The 18,649-nt window shown below is 42.3% G+C and overlaps 1 protein-coding gene across 2 annotated transcripts in view; it reads left to right on the plus strand.

The window, feature by feature from the left end:
• Positions 1-18,649, plus strand: part of PPARGC1A (PPARG coactivator 1 alpha) — a 628,607-nt gene that overhangs the window by 446,280 nt on the left and 163,678 nt on the right. The gene's annotated exons all lie outside the window — the stretch shown is intronic.

Consider the following 18,649-nt stretch of genomic DNA (forward strand, 5'->3'; position numbering starts at 1 on the left):
ACTTGTTGCACAACCACTTTGACTTTTATTTTCTTTAATTTAGTCACCCTAATCCCATCCCCCAGCTTTCTCTTCCCAGTAAGACCTGCATCTCCTTAGCTTTCCCGTTCCTTGTGGCCTCAAAGAAAAGGGCCACTGCTGAACACTTTGCAATCAAATAAACCAAAGCAAAATGGAACAATGCAAAACAAAGCAAAACCAAAACCAAACATCATCATCATCATCATCATGGTTTTAAAAAGTATACACGTGGAGAAATTGCAGAGCTCAAAAATGGTGTTCTTGCATTCAGGTCCTTGGTTTCTTGTTGTTGCCTTCCCTTTGAAGGGTTTGGAAATATTCTCTCTCTTTCTGCACTCTGAAACTCCCTTCTTCCTCCTGACCCCTTCTCTTTGATAGATGATACTGATCCCTTTTTCCAGAAATTCTCCTTTTCTAGCCCCTACCTAATTTCCCTCAAGCTGCCCAATTGGCTTGAGTGGCTCCAAGAGACTTAGAGGGGGAATTTCTATAGCAATAGTGTTCTTGAAACATTTCCTCCTCCTCTACCTCGGAAATGTGATACCCCATGGTTGGTGTGTTGTTAACTTTGTCCTATAAGTTCAAAAGGGGAGAACACACATGCAAAGTTGTTTATGTTTCTCTAGGTATGAGGCCAGCAATTTGAGAAAACGGGCACCCAAGGAACAGTGGTCGTGACTGCTGCCCTCATGGTGTATTTACTGAGAATAATGTGTAGAATATGTTTTAAGTTGGAAGAGTGGCAGTTACTCATCTTCAACTTCACTGCCTCGTCTGTAGCAGAGGCCCACTAGGGATACCCAACTGACAGACTGTTGGGAAGATCAAAAGAGAAGACATGAGTGGAAATGCTTTGGAAATCATAATGTGTTTTAGATCTGTTAATCAAGTTGAACATTTGAGATGTAGATAATAAGTTAAAAGGAATTTAGAGACAAGGGAAAACATTACCTACTAGAAAGCTTAAAGGAAGTCTTATGGAAGAGGTAGGGCTATCAGGGCTAGTCTAGTGGATACTTGTCAAGTTCATGGTCATTTGGCACCATTTGCACTTGTGCCTCTCTGAAGGCAGAAGACAGGAACTTGTTTCCTGGGTTCTTTGACCTAGGGAGCAGCCCTGTGATCTAAGTTCTACACCCCCATGGGATTTCAGTCTGGAAACAAATTATGGGAAGGAGTAGCTTCACTCGGAGCCTACCATCAGAGGTAGCAGGGGAAGCGTCCCATGCCAGCCTCTGTCCTGGGTAATGGGAAATATGTGGCCTGCCTCATAGGTCTTCGGTCCAACTGAGTGGGAATGGGATGCTACCCTCTTTCCCTGAAATGCGACCTCGCCGGACAATCAGCTCTAATGCGTCTTTTGGAGCAAAAATTAATATGACCCGGTCTTATATTCTATTATATTATATAAGACCCGGTCTTGTACTATAATAAAATAAGACCAGGACTTATATTAATTTTTGCTCCAAAAGACGCATTAGAGTTGATTGTCCGGCTAAGTCTTATTTTCAGGGAAACACGCTATTTGAGCATTGTTCTTGGTTGCTTAGCCAGGGGCCTGATGCTCTTGGTGTTTCTGGGAAGTACTTTACATCCTTTGATATATATATATATATATATATATATATATATTAAACTGGCACAAATGGCTTCTGTTGTTTTCAACTAGGAATCAGTACTGATAAAGATTGGGAGCTTTGTTAAGTGGAATGACCAAGGGAACCTGTGTGTGCTCAGAAAAGAGTGTTAAGCAAGGAAAGTGAATTCACTCCAGCAGTGAATTCCTGACAGTGGGAAGTGCATAGACAGGGTCTGACCAGCTGATAAGGGCCTTGAATGTCCTACAGAAAGGAATGAGGATCTTAAACCCCAGAGAAGGGGGAGCGCCTGAAGCTATTCCAGCAGATAAATGGCATCCCTGGATCTGAGTTGGGAGGAAAGTAAAGATCAAGCAGCTTATGTCCCCTTTTCTACTGGCTGGTAGTTTAAATTCCAGCCACAGGAAGTGACACTGGCTAAATTAATCACAACAGAGAAGAAAGGCTATGGAGTAGCTAAGCAAGTGGGAGGAAAACCTGCAGAACCGGGTTTCAGCAAAGTAGTGTGCCCCAGTGCTCCTGGTGCTCTAGACACTAGGAATGATAAAGCTGCCTTTTCAGTAGGTCTATGCCTGGGCTTACCCACGGAGGCCGAGGGGAGAGCCATGCATCCTGATGGACAGTTCCAATAAGACCACCCATCGGGAGAGAGCTGGTTCTCCAGAGAGCTCAGGCACTATGAGTAGATGGAAGAGGTGATGTCCACTACCCTGTCCTCAGCAAACAGTCCTAAACACAGTGGACACAAGATGGGACGAGGTACAAAGCACATGGGAGTCTATCTGAATAGAGGTGAAACAAAACCACCAGAGTGGTTATTTTCCCTGCCTGTATAGCAAGGGCCCATGGCAACATCCCTCGATGGCTTTACAGCAGCTTCTGTCCCCCCTGCAGGGTTGTGAATTGGGATCATTAAGTTTTAAGTTGTTCTGCGGCTTCCGTGTAAGCGATCATGTAAATATCAGGATGCTGGATGGGGGAAGCAGGTAATAGCATGACTCTCAAGATCCTGGATTATTGCTTATTAACTTTCCTCCGCAAAATCCTTAAGAATAGCACCCCCTCCCCCAAAACCTAAGCCGAGCATACTTTATGAGCACTGCGTTAGAAAGGCAAAGCTAATAATTGTAACCATGTAGATGCAGAAACCGTTAATGTTTCTCATGCCCTGTGGTTGGAAGAAATATATTAAAAATTGATTTTTGGTTTTTGCCTTTGTCTGTGTAACATTTATAATAAAGGATACAGGAGAAAGTCTCCTTTAAAATTGGTGTTTTAAAGCATTTTGGGCTTGTTGGTGTTAAAATAAATTTTTATTAATGGTTTCGTCGTACATGGTAAAAGGTCAGTATCTGAATATGACAATTTTATCTTCTTGAAAAAAAGATGGTACTAGCATTCTTCATTACTTATATATAAGCCAGAATTTTTGCTACATTATTGGGTTAAACCAGTTTTAGACATGAAGTTATTTTTTGAATAGAATGTGGGCTAAGTGTAGTAAAATGTGCAGCTTTAAATTTTTTTCTCCATTTTCTGTCTCTTTTTACTCTTTTCCTGTCTCTTTCTTGTGTAATAAGGTGTAACTTGTTTCCACACTGTGTATATGGTAAGCGGTGAGCCATGTGTCCATATTACTTCTTTGTCTCTGGGATTCTATTATCAGTTTACTCTTTTATAATTGAAGAAGCTTTTGTTCATCTGCGAAAACACATTTCATTTTATTTTGTTCCTGTTTCAGTTTCTTGGACATGATGTAGGGAACATACAATTCTGCAGTAGTTTTTCTTTTTTTTCCTTTTCTTTTCCCAGTCACTTTAAATAAAATATACTTCTAAAAAGCCTGCCCCATTTGTTCTGAATGTTTTAGAACGTATCTTAGCTGTAATTCCCTAGAAACAAAATTTCATGGTGCACTTTCTAATGGGTTTTCATTAATCTGTTATAGTTTTGCTGCTGATTTGAGTTTATCAAATAGGGTTATAACCTGATAGAAATAATGCTGTGAAATGCTTGGATTTATCATATGTTTCGTAATTCTGTAGCTGATGTGGGAAAGATGGATCCCTATCAGGAAACAGCCTTTGATTCAGAAGAGCTGCAAAGGCTCAATGTGTTAATTGCCAAACCACCTAACGTGTATAAAGACGACATTTTATGCTACCTCGTTCATCATATTTTTAGAAAGACTATGTGATGGATTAATAAAACATAGCAAATCCTCTACGCAAACCAAATGTTTATAATAAATGGAGCATAATCTAACTGTTCTGCTATAAAATGAATTAAAGTAGTCTCTAGCCAGTAAATTCAAACAGAATGGAGTAGGATGGTTAGCTGACCTCAACAGGCAAGTGTTTTACTATTAAATACATAATTTCCTTTCAAATAGTCCTCCCCTTTCAGGTTGGAGTGGGCTCAAAGTAACACTGGAATCTCGAGCTGGTAAATAAGCAAAACTGGATGCAAAGTGGATGCTTAGAGGTTGGGGGTGGGGTTTCTAATGATGACCACTCATGTCTGAATGGAGTCCTTCTGTAGATGCCAACTGAAAATAATGTCATTTTAATATGACTCTTGCCTTGTTGCACAATGTAGTAGTAGTTTTTTAAAACTTAGTTTGGCCCCCTTTGTATATGAAAAGAGAAGGCAAGCTAATATAAATTGTGATGAGAATACAGCATGAGGCTTATGATACAGACATGTTTCAAAATACTTTTTACCTTTATTATTGGTGAACAGGCACCATGGTAGCCCTCAGAGTTGGAGGGGAAGGGGGGATGATGATAGAAATGGAACGAAAGTGAAAAAAATGCTTTACTTTTTCATATCTGTATTCATCTTAGAACTCTTCATTTCTCAGCGACTTTAATTTTTCACTCACAGCAGCCATATAGAAGGTGGACAGCTTCTCTGAGATTTTGTTCATTTTATTAGTGTTTTTAAACAATGAAAAGTTTTACAGATAGCTAAGCTTCCATTCTATTCTTCTCTTTAGGAGAGAGGTGATGTTATTTAAAATATCATTTTGTTTTCGGCTCAATTTCAGTGTATGCCACGGCGAGGAAAACTACTGGATGACAAATGCTCATGGTTTTAGTACGTGTTTGGAAGAAGGGGAGGCGGGCGTACAGGGCGCCACTGATTGGGCGGAGCTCTGTGGGGAGCAAACTCCAAGCTCAGTGGAGATCAGGGGAGATTTTTAAGCAGTGCTGATTTTATATCGTGGTCCAGAGGACACGCTGAGGGATGTTCTTTTTCTCCTCCCCCTGCATCTTTTCCTCCCCCTTCTTCTCTTTTTCTTCTCCTACAACTTCTCCTTTTTCTCTTCCTTCTTCTTCAACAGTTCAGCAGAGGATCTCTCCTAAGCCTGTAAGACCTTATAGATATTGCATTAGTTTTCTAGGGTTGCCATAACAAGACACTGCAGAGTGGGTGGCTTAAATAATAGACATTTATTTCCTCACAGTTCTGGAGGTTGGAAGTTCGAGACCAAGGTCCAGCAGGGTGAGTTTCTCTTGAGGTCTCTCTCCTTGGTGTGCAGGTGGCCGCCTTCTCCCTGTGTCCTCACCCGATCTTTCTTCTGCAGTCACACATTTCTGGGTTTTCTTCCTCTTTTTGTAAGGACATCTGCGCTGTAAGATTAGGGCCAAAGTCTTATGACCTCATTTAACGTTAATTATCTCTTCAAAGCCTCTATCACCAAATACAGTCACAATAGGGATTACGGCTTCAACATATGAATTTTAGGAGAGACACAATTCAGTCTATAGCCTTTACCATAGCAGTCCACAGCAGTGTAAATAAATGGTCCATTGAGACCGTTATATAAAAAGATACCTTCAAATTTTTTTTTTTTTGCAGTGGGGGGAGTGAAAGTGGCATATCTCACATCCAACAGAGATCTGTTTGTGAAGAATCAACACTGCCGCCCCACACTCCCACTCTCCCTTTAATTTTCCACTTCTCTCTTGGAGCATTTCTCACCCAACTGCAACTGTCCTCCTCTTCAGGGTCCCAAGCCCACATTTTCCTTGGGGTGTTTTTAGCAGTACCATTACATTTTAGAAATCAGCTTTATTTAATGGCTAAATACAAGTTCCAAGCTTCCTTTGTCCTGCCCCACTTCAAAGCTTCCATTCCTTCATGCTCCTTCATTCCAAATTCTGTCCTGATATTTCCGGATGTCTCGTATCTGCCAAACCAAACTGCGCTCATGCGTATCATGAGAACTTCAAACTCCCTAAGCAAGCTGATGAAGGGCTGTCATTAGCCTCGTCGCTGCTATCTTCGTCATCATTGATGGCATTTATTGGGCAGACTTTGCTGTAAGTAACTGGACTTACTTGATGCTCACAACAGCTGCATTCAGTGGTGACTATCCTTATTCATGTATTACAGATATGAAAATAGCCCATTAGATAATAAATGTTAGCATATTAGAAACTAGAAATGAAGGCCTTTGAGCAGTTACGTGACACAGTCATGATTGCAAGCGTGTATGTAGCTGAGCAAGATTTTGAACTTGGGAAGCCTGGTTCTGAGATGGGCACTATTAACTGTCATGTTGATCGGCGTGAACAGCATGGTTTAGGTCAGGAAGAGATCCTAGAAACCCTTCAGAGTTCCCCTCAGTATTTAAATGGATGAAGAAACCAAGATCCCAAAGTGGTTCTTATTTTCAGACGCCATACAATGAAATGTCACCCAACAAACTCTAGGCAACTGGAATTGCTATTTTTATTACAGAAAATGAAAATAATACGTATCAGTTTTGAACACTTAGCTACCACTTTGTCTACACAATTTCAAATTTCGCCATTGACTAAGACAGATTTTAATTCCCCCATTTTACAGATAAAGAAACTGAGTCCAGCAAAGAGGTTAATTAATCACACCGTTAGTTGTAATGGACCCTGAACTCAAACTAGGTGGCTCTTTATAACCATGCTCTTTTCTCTCCTCTGGGTTGGTACTGTGCACACCCATGAACAGATACTGTAGACATGCAACTTTCACTTCCCTCGTGGATCCAAAGCCCAAGGCTCTACCCCTTGCAGACTTTGCAAGGAAAGATTATGCAAGTCCTTGTCCCACTTTAGGCAGTATCACCTAAAGAAAACATACATGCGGGCAGTCCTGGATGCAAACCAGCCTCTGCAACTACTACCTACGTGGTTTACTAACCTCTTCACTGCTCTCTGAGACACAGTTTTTTCATATATGAAGAGGAAAAACAATGGCAACCACATCAAGCTCATATTTGTTCAATAAGCATTTATTTAGCATCTTTTATGTGACTGTGAACCCAAAAGCCAGGGTTTTGGCCTCAAAGGTCACTGTGAGAATTAAATAATACAAATTAAATAATACAAAAGGCTTAGCACAGTTCCCTGGTCCATAGTAAGCCCTCAAGAAAATGTCATGAAGTGGCATTATTATTGTTAGTTATGTTATTTTGGGTCCCTTGGCAGATGTTTGTTGTTCTTACATACAGCATTGTCCACAGATGTTTTGTGGGACACACACACACACACACACACACACACACAGATAGTAAGCAGAGACTTTTTTCCCCATGCTGTCATTATTGGGTCCTTGATAAATTGTGGGCCTGATACAACTAATTCTTACATCCCATTCTATCCAATATTTGGGCCTACTCTCTATGGCTTTGTAGTTCTTCTTCTCCCTTTTCATCTTGCTAGGCCATTAGAAGTCCCGCTCTGTGATCTCCAATAGCTTTCCAGAAAAGCTGGGGAAATCCTTTTTAACCCCCTGAGCCCCTCTTTCTCCTCCACACCCCCACCATATGCTGCCCTTTCTGTGATTTGGTGGTGAAGTGCGTTATCAACCCATCCTGCCACCAACAAATGTGTTCAGCTTTCTGGAAATTAGTGTCCTCTATCAATGGTGTTCTGTGCTTGTCCCTGAGCTTTTGATTTAATTTCAGAAGTAGGTCCCATATATTCAATTAGGGGCACTTAAAAAAACTTTCTACTGGTTTATAGTCCCATCTGGAGGAAGGGAGTTACTTTGCAGAATAAATTGAGTGCGAAATTTGGCTATGCAATAAGAATTCACTTCCGTTAAGGCAAAGAGAAGAGATGCATAAAATTCACATCATGCATAGAATAAACGTTTTATCTTTAAGAAACATATAAATAGACATCAAACACCACAGAAACATAGAGGGTTTCCTCTCTCTGTCTCTTTCTCTCTTTTTTTAGAAACAAATTTGTGTGCAATTTCATAGCAAACTTTGCAAGGAAAGATTATGCATGTCCAATGCTGATAAGACTGCCCAAATATAAATTTTATGATGAATTTCCTTTAGAATTCCATCTTTCTACCAGCACTATCAAAGAAAGGAAAATAAAGATTGAAAGCCTTTGAGAGCCAAGTGCAGGCACCTGAAGAAATCAGGAAAGAATTGAGAACCTGATATTGTAGCTAATTTGTAACATTTTTGCTAAGGTTGCTCTCCTTAAAAGAAGGCACATGCTCTAAACTTTCCTTCTTCATCCATTGGGCAGCCCTTCCTGCTGACACTTACCAGTGATAAAAATGCAGGGTAGGATGTGAGGGTGAAGCAATTAAGGAAGTTTGCAAGCCAGCATCCTGAGTCCAGCCAGACCACAGTGGAGCGGATTATCTGATCCTGCAGGGAGTTGAGTGTGGGTAGAATCCTTGCACTGGAATAAGAATGCAGTTAATATTTGCTTAACCAGCAGCTGAAGGACCCTCAAACCAACACCAGTAGAGATAAGAAGTCACAGGTAGAAGCCTGAGAGGTTACATTTGAGGACCCTTTGGGTCAGACACCTGAAGATATGCACGGAACATTTGTCTTTCAAAAACCTTCCGATAACAATGATTATACCTTACAATTTTCTAATGTAACACTCTTCAAATAGTGACACATAAAAATGATTTCTCTGCTCAGGTCCATTTGGAAACTATTGATTACAGAAAGAAAAAAAAGCAATATTATCGTAGGACTTCTCAGAGCCTTTAATGCATGAGCATTGTGAGTATCTAGGAGAAACAGTGTGAAATAGCAGTTTGATTTTTCACTGAGCATCTCACAGGTCTTTGATTCTTTGAAATACACTTGAAGATCCACGGTTTAGTGCTTCACTAAGCACTTTCCTACAGATTATGTCTGAAAAGTGAGCACATGTATATTCCATCAAGTATGTGTTCAATTAAGGTTGGTCAGTTTAATAAAATATGTTACCTGAGGGGTTGCAATCCCTCATCCTTAATCCCAGAGTCTGTCTCTCTCTGTCTCTGTCTCTCTCTCTCTCTCTCTCTCTCACACACACACACACACACACACACACACACACACACAATCATACTTTTGACCATCACCACCTACGATCCTCTGAAACTTTCTGCCTTTCCTATCTATGCTTTCTTATTTTAGAAACTGCTGTTTATTTGCAGGAAATATTGAATTCATCTTCCTAGACTAAGTTTACTTTACTGGCAAGAGATTTCAGATTTTCATTTTTATCATTATCTCTTTAAACCTGATTGTGTTTAACTTCTTACAGTTTCATTATTCCTAAGCACCACCTCTGACGTTTTACATTTCAAATTTTCCTTTATTTCTTTAAACGTTTGTGCCTTTATTCCTGTCATTCAAGGAGGATGAATTTCCTCCTTTCCATCTTGCTTAACCAACATCATTGGCAGTCAGCAGCTGGGTAGGCATAGCACGCTGTTTTCTAAGCATATATAATGGTCCGAATGACAGAGTTTGCATTTGTATTGGGTGAAAAAGTGCTGTTTTCTGCTAAAAATATGAATTAGAGAAAGCTTGACCAGTAACTTCAGATGCCTGCCAAAATACCCCAAGTTGCCACCTCCATGTCATCTGGGGAGACGGCCTTCCCTACAGAAGTGGATTCACTTTGAGTAAATTGAGAAAGCAGGTGATTCTGAACACACTATACCCCAACCACATTGACTACTTGAGTTATTACTATAATATCATCTTCAATTTATATGGGACCTTACTTCCAAAACCCTCTAAGTAATTCTAGCACGTATGACCTCACATATCTAGGGGTGATATTTGGAATATATAACCATGGGTACAACAACTCGGACAATGACCAATGAGAATGAACCCAGGTCCACTCTGGAGCAGATTGTGGAGCTCCCTGATGTTGTGTGTTAGGTGCCCCTGCTTAGGTGTTGGATCTTAGTGAGGTCTGGCAAATCAGAGGGAGAGCACTGATTACCCAAGTATGGAAGTACTTTACCATTTTAATAACCAATGATGCTGTACTATGTTGAATATCAGATCAGCATATAGCATGAGAAGGATACTAGGAGATAGAGAGAAGTTGGTTCCATTTTTCTCATTTTAGAAAAATTTTAAAGGAAAAAAAAATCTGGGGTATAAAGACGTTTTGACATTTAACCAAAATTATAGTCACTGACACTACTCAGAATAGATACCAGCCTGGTATTCTTTCCCTTAAGGTAGGAAGAAAGGATGTAAAGTAGTGACCCAAGGTCCCTCAGCTCTGGGTAACCCATTTTGTAAGGATTGAAAAACACAAGAGTGAATTGATCGAGGCAAAGAACACAGCATATGACTCCATGAATTGTATCCACAATTCTCTCAGGGTCAAATGCAAGCTTGTTAATTGTGCTAAACCTTCGTGTAGCACTTCCCCATGGTTACCTACCCCCTCCTACTAACCACACAGTACAGTGCCTATATCAGACATAGGCAGCCAGGCATATAAATCATAATTTGAAAAATTGGAGGGCCTAGACTGGGACATGTGGCTAACAGCTTGTTTTCTGCTAAATTGCAAAATAGCAGGGCTGCACTCAGAGCTGCAAGGTTCATCTGACTTCAGAGCCTGGCATTAACTCATTCGGCCTCAGCTTCAGTAGCAAAGCCCAAAGAGGCTGCAACCTGACCGTCTCAGTCCTTCACAGCAGTGGGGAAAGGGTTGCATGTATCATTTGGTTTCTTATCTTGTCCGGTGGTTGATACTATGGTGAGTTGGAATTTGCTGTACTCAAGCTTTTTCTCCAGTCTGCTGCAGACTGATACAGGAATTCTGTGACCCAGAGGTAAAGGGTATCTGGTAAAATAAGCAATCTGTCTCAGTGTTAGGAAGTCCACGTTGCTTTTGGTCAATGAGACGTGGGGCAATCACCTGCTAAACCATCCCATCGAATGTTCATGGAAATTCGTGTGTGTGTCACTCTGTGTCACTGTTTTGTCTTTGGTTTGCTTTTGGAGTGTTGAAGAATATTGTTTCCTCATGTCTGTGGGACAAGAAAAAGGGCGCAGAGAAAAGTCCTCGTCCACCCTAGAAGAAAAGATTAAGGGACATAATGGGATATTGTGGGCAAGTAGTAATGAAGTTGCGTCCCGCTGAGAGTGTGTTGTTTACACTCAGCAGTGGCCCTTGAGGCAGGCATATATCCGGGAGTCCCAGGGTGGGTGGGTCCCATGGGTGACCAACCAGCAGAAAGAAATAAAGTGACAGAGTGCCTACAGGTCCAGGGTGGGGACTGCATGTAAAAACACATTAGAGAAAGTTGATTCGTGGACAGCTGTGGCCATGATGGGAACTTTGGAAGAGAATGAACAAGCAAAGCCTTCCAACTTTCCAAGACACTTATGCTTCCGACAGTAAACTGTTATAAATATTAATAAATGGTGTTCACTGAAGCCCTCGTGTTCTCTCGGCATTGGAGGATTCTCAACAAGTATAAGAGAAACTCCATCATCCAGAGAGGCAGTACGCATCAGTCCTGGAGTTGTGCTAATAGAGTCGGTCTAGGTGTGAGTCACAGCTGCACCACTTACCAGGTAAATGACTCCAGGCACTTAACTTTCACATCTCTGTTAACTCAGTGTCCTCGTCTGTAATAAAGCACGTATCGCTAGTCCCTCCCTCGGAGGATTAGCCTAATGTCAACGTACTTTGTACCGATAACAAGTTTAGAACAGCGTACCCAGTAAGCACTCAGTGATATTAGCCATTGTATCAGGACGCTCAGCACACATTTGGTATCGCGACTATAAGGCTTGAGTCCTAGTCACAGCTCACGCATGCAGGGCTGTGTGGCTTTTGACAAGTCACTTAGCATCTCTGAGGCGAAGTGCTTTTTTTCAGTAAAATAAGGATTTTCATATTTGCCCCACTGACGGAGGGGGTTAGTGCACAAATCACTGTAATAATCCCTCTAGTGAAAGCCGTTTGCAAGGTGCAGAGTTCTGGGCCAGTGCAAAGTCACAGTAGCTCGTATTTTAATAAGGCATTTATTATTAAGAATATGTCATTATGATCTAGTGGCAGAAATAATGTATATACAGAAAAAGGTGACTGCACAAGATGATAGTTTGAGTAGAGAATGGGAAAGAAAAGCAGTGCTAAAGGCATTGTAGGTGAAGGCGGGAGCTTCAGGGTGATCCGAGAGGGCTTGAAGGGTGCAATGGGATCAGCATTGCGACCTGAGGGAACGGAAGGCACTAGATCAGCTGATAGGGGACAAGAGCCTAGCGACCACTTCAATGAAAATAATGACTATATCAACAAAGCACTGACCCCTGGTCTTTATGAAGCCCTGATACGTGCTCTATTCAATGTATTCTCCTCTTATGCTCACAAAAATACCATCATGATTACCATTTTACAGATGTGGAGAATGAGGTGTACAAAGTCATTTGCTCAAGGGCATAAGGCTACCAAGCGGTGTTTAGGGGATTTGGGTGCTGTTCTGCCTTCTGCCTAATTTCGGGGTGGAGGCTTCCCACCACAAGGCTCACCTGCCTCCCACGGAGAGGGGGTGGAGCTAACCCCTGCCACCCTGATGGACAGTGCTGCCAGGGCTTTCTTACCTCACGTTCTTCTCTTCCGTTGTTCCCAGCCTGAAACATTCTCTCCCTTCATCCATTTGCCTCTCTCCTGCTCCTTTGATTTGCTTTTCTAGGAACGCTTCTTTGCGATTTTCCTCCCCACCTCTGGGGAGGGTATGTGTTTTTCCCAGCGTAGACCTTGTCACACTATTGTGACTCGCAGGCAGGCGGGGTCTGCCTTATTCTTTATGGTATCCCCAGTGCAAGGAAGGAGGGAGGAAGGAGGGAAAAGGAGAAAGAAGGAAGGAAGGGAAAGAAAGAGGGGGGCTTTATATAACAAAATATATACCTGATAAATGGCTTTGGGGGTGCAGCTTGGGGAGTAATTTTTAGAGCCTCTTTAGTGCAGAATTCTTATATCCCTCCCCTTTCCCATACACACATATGGGAAATATATTATTCTTTCTCTTGAACCTGAAGCTCTCAGGAGCCAATAAGGAGCCCAGGTCCCAGGTAAGATGACTCATCCCATCAGAACTTGGGCCACTGTTTTCTGCAGGCATCTACTCGACCTGCAAAGCTGACATGTGGCCCCATTGCTCAGAGCCATTGAAGCCAATTTGGTTGATAATCTGCAAATTAAAAATTCAATAACTAGTTCCCAGAATCATTTTCAAAAGCTGGAACATAGAAATTAACATGTTAATAATAGGTGCGCAGTGGGGTGGGTTTTCTGCTGTGGATTGTCATTGCTTTAATTTGGTATTATAAAAAGGCCACGGGACGCATTCCTTGAATTTTGCTGCAGAGTGTAGGCTTTTAGGGGTGTTTTGTAAGTATTGATGAGTGGAATGGTGTTGCTCATGGATTTTGTGGCAACTTAGGTAGGAAATAAATAGGGTGCGGTAGGATTCGTCAGAATTTCCTTTAATAACAAGGCCTTACATCTGTGCAGCACTTTGACTCTTTAGCATACTCTCAAGTGGATCTCGCCCATGCTTCCGGCAAGCCTATGAGGCAGGCAGGGGCTGTAGTTTCTTCCCGTATACGCACAAAGCAATATGTCCGGAAGTGCATGACCTCTCACATCAATAGGTAGCAGGTGTAAGTCATGATGTGAAGCTGGCTCTCTGCATTCCTACCTACCTGAGAGCTTTGCTGACCAAAGTGTCAAACCCTGCAGCACTAACAGGTTCATACACTGGCTGCCCTAACGACTCAGGTATAACAATATCAAGGCAGAATGTCCGGTCTAAAAACCACTCTGAGAGCAGCAAAGCTTTAACAGACCTGGGATCAAATCTCTGCTCCATCCCATGTTACTTGAGAGACTTCAGACTTGTCCCTAAAGCTCTCTGAACTGCCGGTGCCTCATTTATGCAATAGAGATAATAATAATGATCCCATTGGTTCAGTGTTCGGAGGAAAGCAGAGACGATGTGTGAGACAGAACTCAGTGGATACTTAGTGTGAATCCTGGCATTTGAAATTGAAGACGTGTGGCACCGGGTATCTGGAATGGAAGCTGTGTGAAACGTGTGTAGCCACTTGCCCCACGGGGCTGTTTATGTTAAATTGATTACACTTAAAATGAAAAGTGTAGTTCCTCTGTCTCACTACCCACTCGGCCTGTGTCCAGTGTCCACGTGAGGCTAGTGGCAACCACACTGGGCAGTGTATCTGTGGAGAACATTTCCATCGTTGCAGAAAGTTCTGTTGGACATCGCCGCCTTGGGAGAAATGACCCCTCCAAGGAACAGGCAGCGGAGATGTCATGCAAAGTCTAGATTCCATTTTGCCACAAGACACAAAGGAGTGGACCAGTGGGTGTCACTTCCTGTTGCTTCGTAATGTTGTTTACATTGGGGCTATGCAAATCAGGTGTGAGGAATACAGTGCAGTACATGGAAGAGGCCCACTCCAGAACATCCTGCTGATAATTATGTGGCGCGCGGCAAATGGTGGGTAATTTCCTCTCAGGTGCCTGTTCTACACGCCTGTTTGGCAGGCTTTATTGCCGGGTGGATTTACACTCCGCATTTGCCATAAAAACTGGTTCCAAAAGAAACAAGAAGCGTGGCAAGATAAAAAGCGATATAAAAAGGGTATTTTGTGATTTATTTATGTCAAATTTATGGAAGATGACAGGAGGCATTACAGTTCCAAAATTAGTTGTCACAGTCAGGCTATAAATCCTGCAGGACAGGAGTTAAAGGATTGGGTTGGGAACCTGGACCCCTGGGTCTATAAAGGGGTCTGCAGGAAGTCCAAACAAGGCTAGGAATTTCTAAAACTCTCCACAGAGTGGCTTGGCTTGCCATCTATCTGAGGAGCTGACACTTACTAGCTAATACTTATTAGTGTCTTGCTATGTTTTAAGCACATTCCATTTATAATTTCATTTAATTCACACTCTCTCTATTTCACTCCTTTCACAGATGTGGAAACTCAGTATTGTATCTCTGAATACGGGGTGAAGGCAGAATCAAGGTGGAGGCTGATAGAATGTACCTGTTATACGTTCACTCAAGATTAAAATGAATTCATGGTCCGCAAACATTTATTTTATCACCCCCAGGTGCCAGAGACAGTGCCAAGCACTAGTAGTAGCCCCGCAGGGATCTATTTCTGTATTCCCCACCACGTTAGAGAAACCTTGGGCCATCACTTAAGTCAAAACACTGGGAGCCATTCTTGGTCATCCTTTGTCTTGTCATCCCTACATCCTACCAACTCCCCACTTCTTGATATATCTTAAGTCTGCCTCCTTTCCTAATGTATAGCCTGAGTAATTAATACTAGTTGCTAATATTAGAAGAGCAGGAAAGAGCACGGATTCTGGAGATGAGCGTATGGATTCGAATCTTGGCTCCGTAACTCACGTTTCTAAGCCTCACTGAACTTTAATTTCCTCACCTGTAAAATGGAGGCAAAACACGATTCCCACCTCTTGAGCTATTGCAAGGATGTAAGGCATAATAGAACAGTGCCTGGCATGGGTAACACTACTTAAGTTTCTGCCACTATAATTGCACATTCATTGTACTGAACATTGTGCTGAGCAATTTCCCTTGATCGTATGGAATCTCCACAACACTATGAGGATTTTTGTTAGTCCCATTTTGCAGAGGAGAAAACTGAGTCTTCAAGAAGGGAAATAAATCACTCGTAGGTCTAGTGAGTAACAAAGCCAGCATTCTAACCCATAACTGACTGACGCCAACGCGTGTGTCCTTAACCATTATTCACCATAATGGTTTCTGGAGTTTCCCCATAAAGACTTCCTAACTGGCCTCCTGGCCTCCAGCTTTGCCTCCTAATGTCTCTCCCGCACAGCTGCTCTATCGTGTTATAAAGAACATTCATTTTAAGAAGATTAAGACATCAAAAACTTTAATATTTCCTCCTTGGCTGGCCTCACTCTAGCCCCAGTCTAGCACTTTCATTTTCCATCTCTTTGGCCAACTTTCCAAGAGCGCTCAGGAGTGAATGCAGGAATGCCAGGGTTCATAAATGCAATTATGTGGTTATTTGGGACTTAATATTATGGTCACACATTTATGGGCAGTTAAGCTGCTGGGGGCGGGGGTTGGGCGGTTAGGAAGTGTATGTATTGACTTCCCTTTAGGGCTTGAGTCAAGATTCTGCCTCCGTGCGGGACCCTCCATTCTTCCCGAGTTTTCCACCTCTACAAAGCATTGATACTTCTTATCTCAAATGGACTGTGAGGCTTAACTAATGATTATAAGGGCTTATAGGTGCTGGAAGACAGAGGCATTGCTTAAATATGCATGTAATATAAATCATATGTGGATAAAAAGAGACAAGTAAATTAGATCAACCAAAGGTCACTCATTTACTCAGCTGGGTACTCTGAAAGTTCATCCAGGATTGTTTCTTGCCAGGAGTGAATGGATTTGAAAGTAAAGATTTTCAATGGTATTTTGCTCACAAAAGTTTCCTGCAGTGGGGAAAGAATGATATTGCTCATGGTATTAGCAGTAAGAAAGGCTAGTGAGGGAGAATAATTTGAAAAATGAATGTCTCTTGCTATTTTCCTTTGACGAACAATCATAAAAGATCTTCCAGGTTTAACGCTGGTCCCGGTTTCTTGAGCCTGTGTTTTAGAAACTGATTGATTGTAGATATTCACTGGGTCTCCACCAAGTTTGGATCCCCAAATGTCACTTTGCAGTTAGATGGCCCCCATCTGAAAAGCACCGAGAGATGCCAATTGCAATTCAAAAATCTCAATTTTCAAATATACCTTACAGCTTATTCCTGGTGAGAAACACTTTCCCCCCTCACGGGCATGCTAAGTCTTGTGCTGGGAAAAAAAAAAGGTGGAAGGTGTTCTTTTGAATGAAAGGAAATTTGCAGCTAGGAGCTCAAGTCCCTGAAGCTTAAGCGGCCTCCCTTCTTTTAGTGTTTCTTGCTGTGCAGCTTTCCCGTGGGCTCAGGTAAGAGTAGGAGACAATTGAAATGGGAGAGGCAAAAGGCCCAGACTAATGGCAGTTACGTTTATTACCTCCTCCCCTTGGGCTTCAGGCAGAGTTATAATCTATACATGCAGGTGCCCAGCAGGCCCTATGCGCCCAGTGGCCTGAGTTCATGCAGTAAAGCCTGTGCAAACAGGAGCCTTGTACTGACATTTGGGGTTGCTCAGAGTCAGACGAACATCTTTCTGCTAGGAAGAGCCAACCCCAAGTTCCGACACCCAGTTTGGATTTGGGAGTTGGGACGCACTGAATGCTTTGGACTACCAGCGGCTTTGGCCCCAGGGCTCTCATCTTACTGGAAAATGGTTTGAGGGAGTCAGTCACCCTCACCGTGCCTCAGCTTTCTCCTCTTTAAATGAAGGTGTTGGGCCAGGTGACCGCAGGGTCCCAACGTGCTATGTGTAGGTGACTAACCTAGCGAGGGTCAGTCCCTTTCCGGATGCTATGCTTTCACACACAATATACAGCATCATTTGGCAATTGTTGTCAAATGATATTCAGACTTTTCTATCCCACTATATTTTATCTAGAAAAAAACTGCCGCCTCGCTACTTCTGTTTTCTTCTTGGTGTCAAAAAAAAAAAAAAAAAAAAAAAAGTAGAGAAGGGGTTGTGAAAGATGGACCCATTTGGCCTTCTCAGCAAATTTCTGTTTGATTTTATTTTTTTCCCCAAGCTCTTTTCTTCCTGGCCGGAAGGGTTTCATGTAGTTGGAAATGGCAGCGAACAGTGCAAATGCTCATTATCTTTATTGGTCATGATCTTCGCACCCATTTCTTTGTCCAGAGCCCTCAAAACAGCCTATTAGTTAAAGTATTCAGTTGGACACCTTTAGGGCTGGTGTCACCGTGTGGGCAAAAGGACGATGTGGGAAGAATCGTTTGCGGTGAGCATCTCATCACTGCCTAACAAGCACGGGGCCATGTGATTGGCAGAGAAGGTGGCCAGTTAATGCCTGTCCCAATTGACACAGTGAAAAAGGCCATTTCTTGCACCGTGTGGTTATAATGCAATAACAGGTGTCTGGGAATTGGACTCACATTGAAATCACCCGCTAGTGTCCTCAACTTTTACAGGAAGATACTGTGGGGGTCAGCAGGGGAGATGACCGGTCTCCCCGATAAGCTCTGGAGATACAGTTGGACACGTTGAGAATTTCCTGGTACCCTGTGATTTCTATAGAAGCATAAGGATAAATCATGCGTGGACTCCATGAGACCCTCCACAAGTGGAATTGCGATGCCCTGGGCCTTGAGTGAGGTGACTCTGACCTTCTTTCAAGTTTGATGAAATTTTGATCAGAGGGAAATGAAATCTAAATCGCTATTCTGTCATCAGACCAGGGTGGCAGATCTTTCATGGAGAGCTGGTACTGTTATGAGATGAAAATAGTAAAATGGTGTGACTACCCCTTCCCTGACACTATGATTAGCTGCCTAGACGTGTGATTATTTGTTATAGGTCATTGTCTAGAAAAATTACACATACAGACCCACACACGTGTTTTTAGCTATCTTTTTGCTTTTGCCTCTAATATGTAGACTTAGCTAAATGAAAACATAGAAACACAAGTAAGGCAACTATTGATAGATTATTTCCATAACTAAATGAGAGCACTCCCTGATCGGAGGGATTAATCTATCGTTGTTGTACCATGTACCTAAAAGCCCATGAGCCCTTCAGGTTCCT

This window comes from Rhinolophus ferrumequinum, chromosome 5 (genome assembly GCF_004115265.2).
Source record: "Rhinolophus ferrumequinum isolate MPI-CBG mRhiFer1 chromosome 5, mRhiFer1_v1.p, whole genome shotgun sequence".
Lineage (NCBI taxonomy): Eukaryota > Metazoa > Chordata > Mammalia > Chiroptera > Rhinolophidae > Rhinolophus > Rhinolophus ferrumequinum.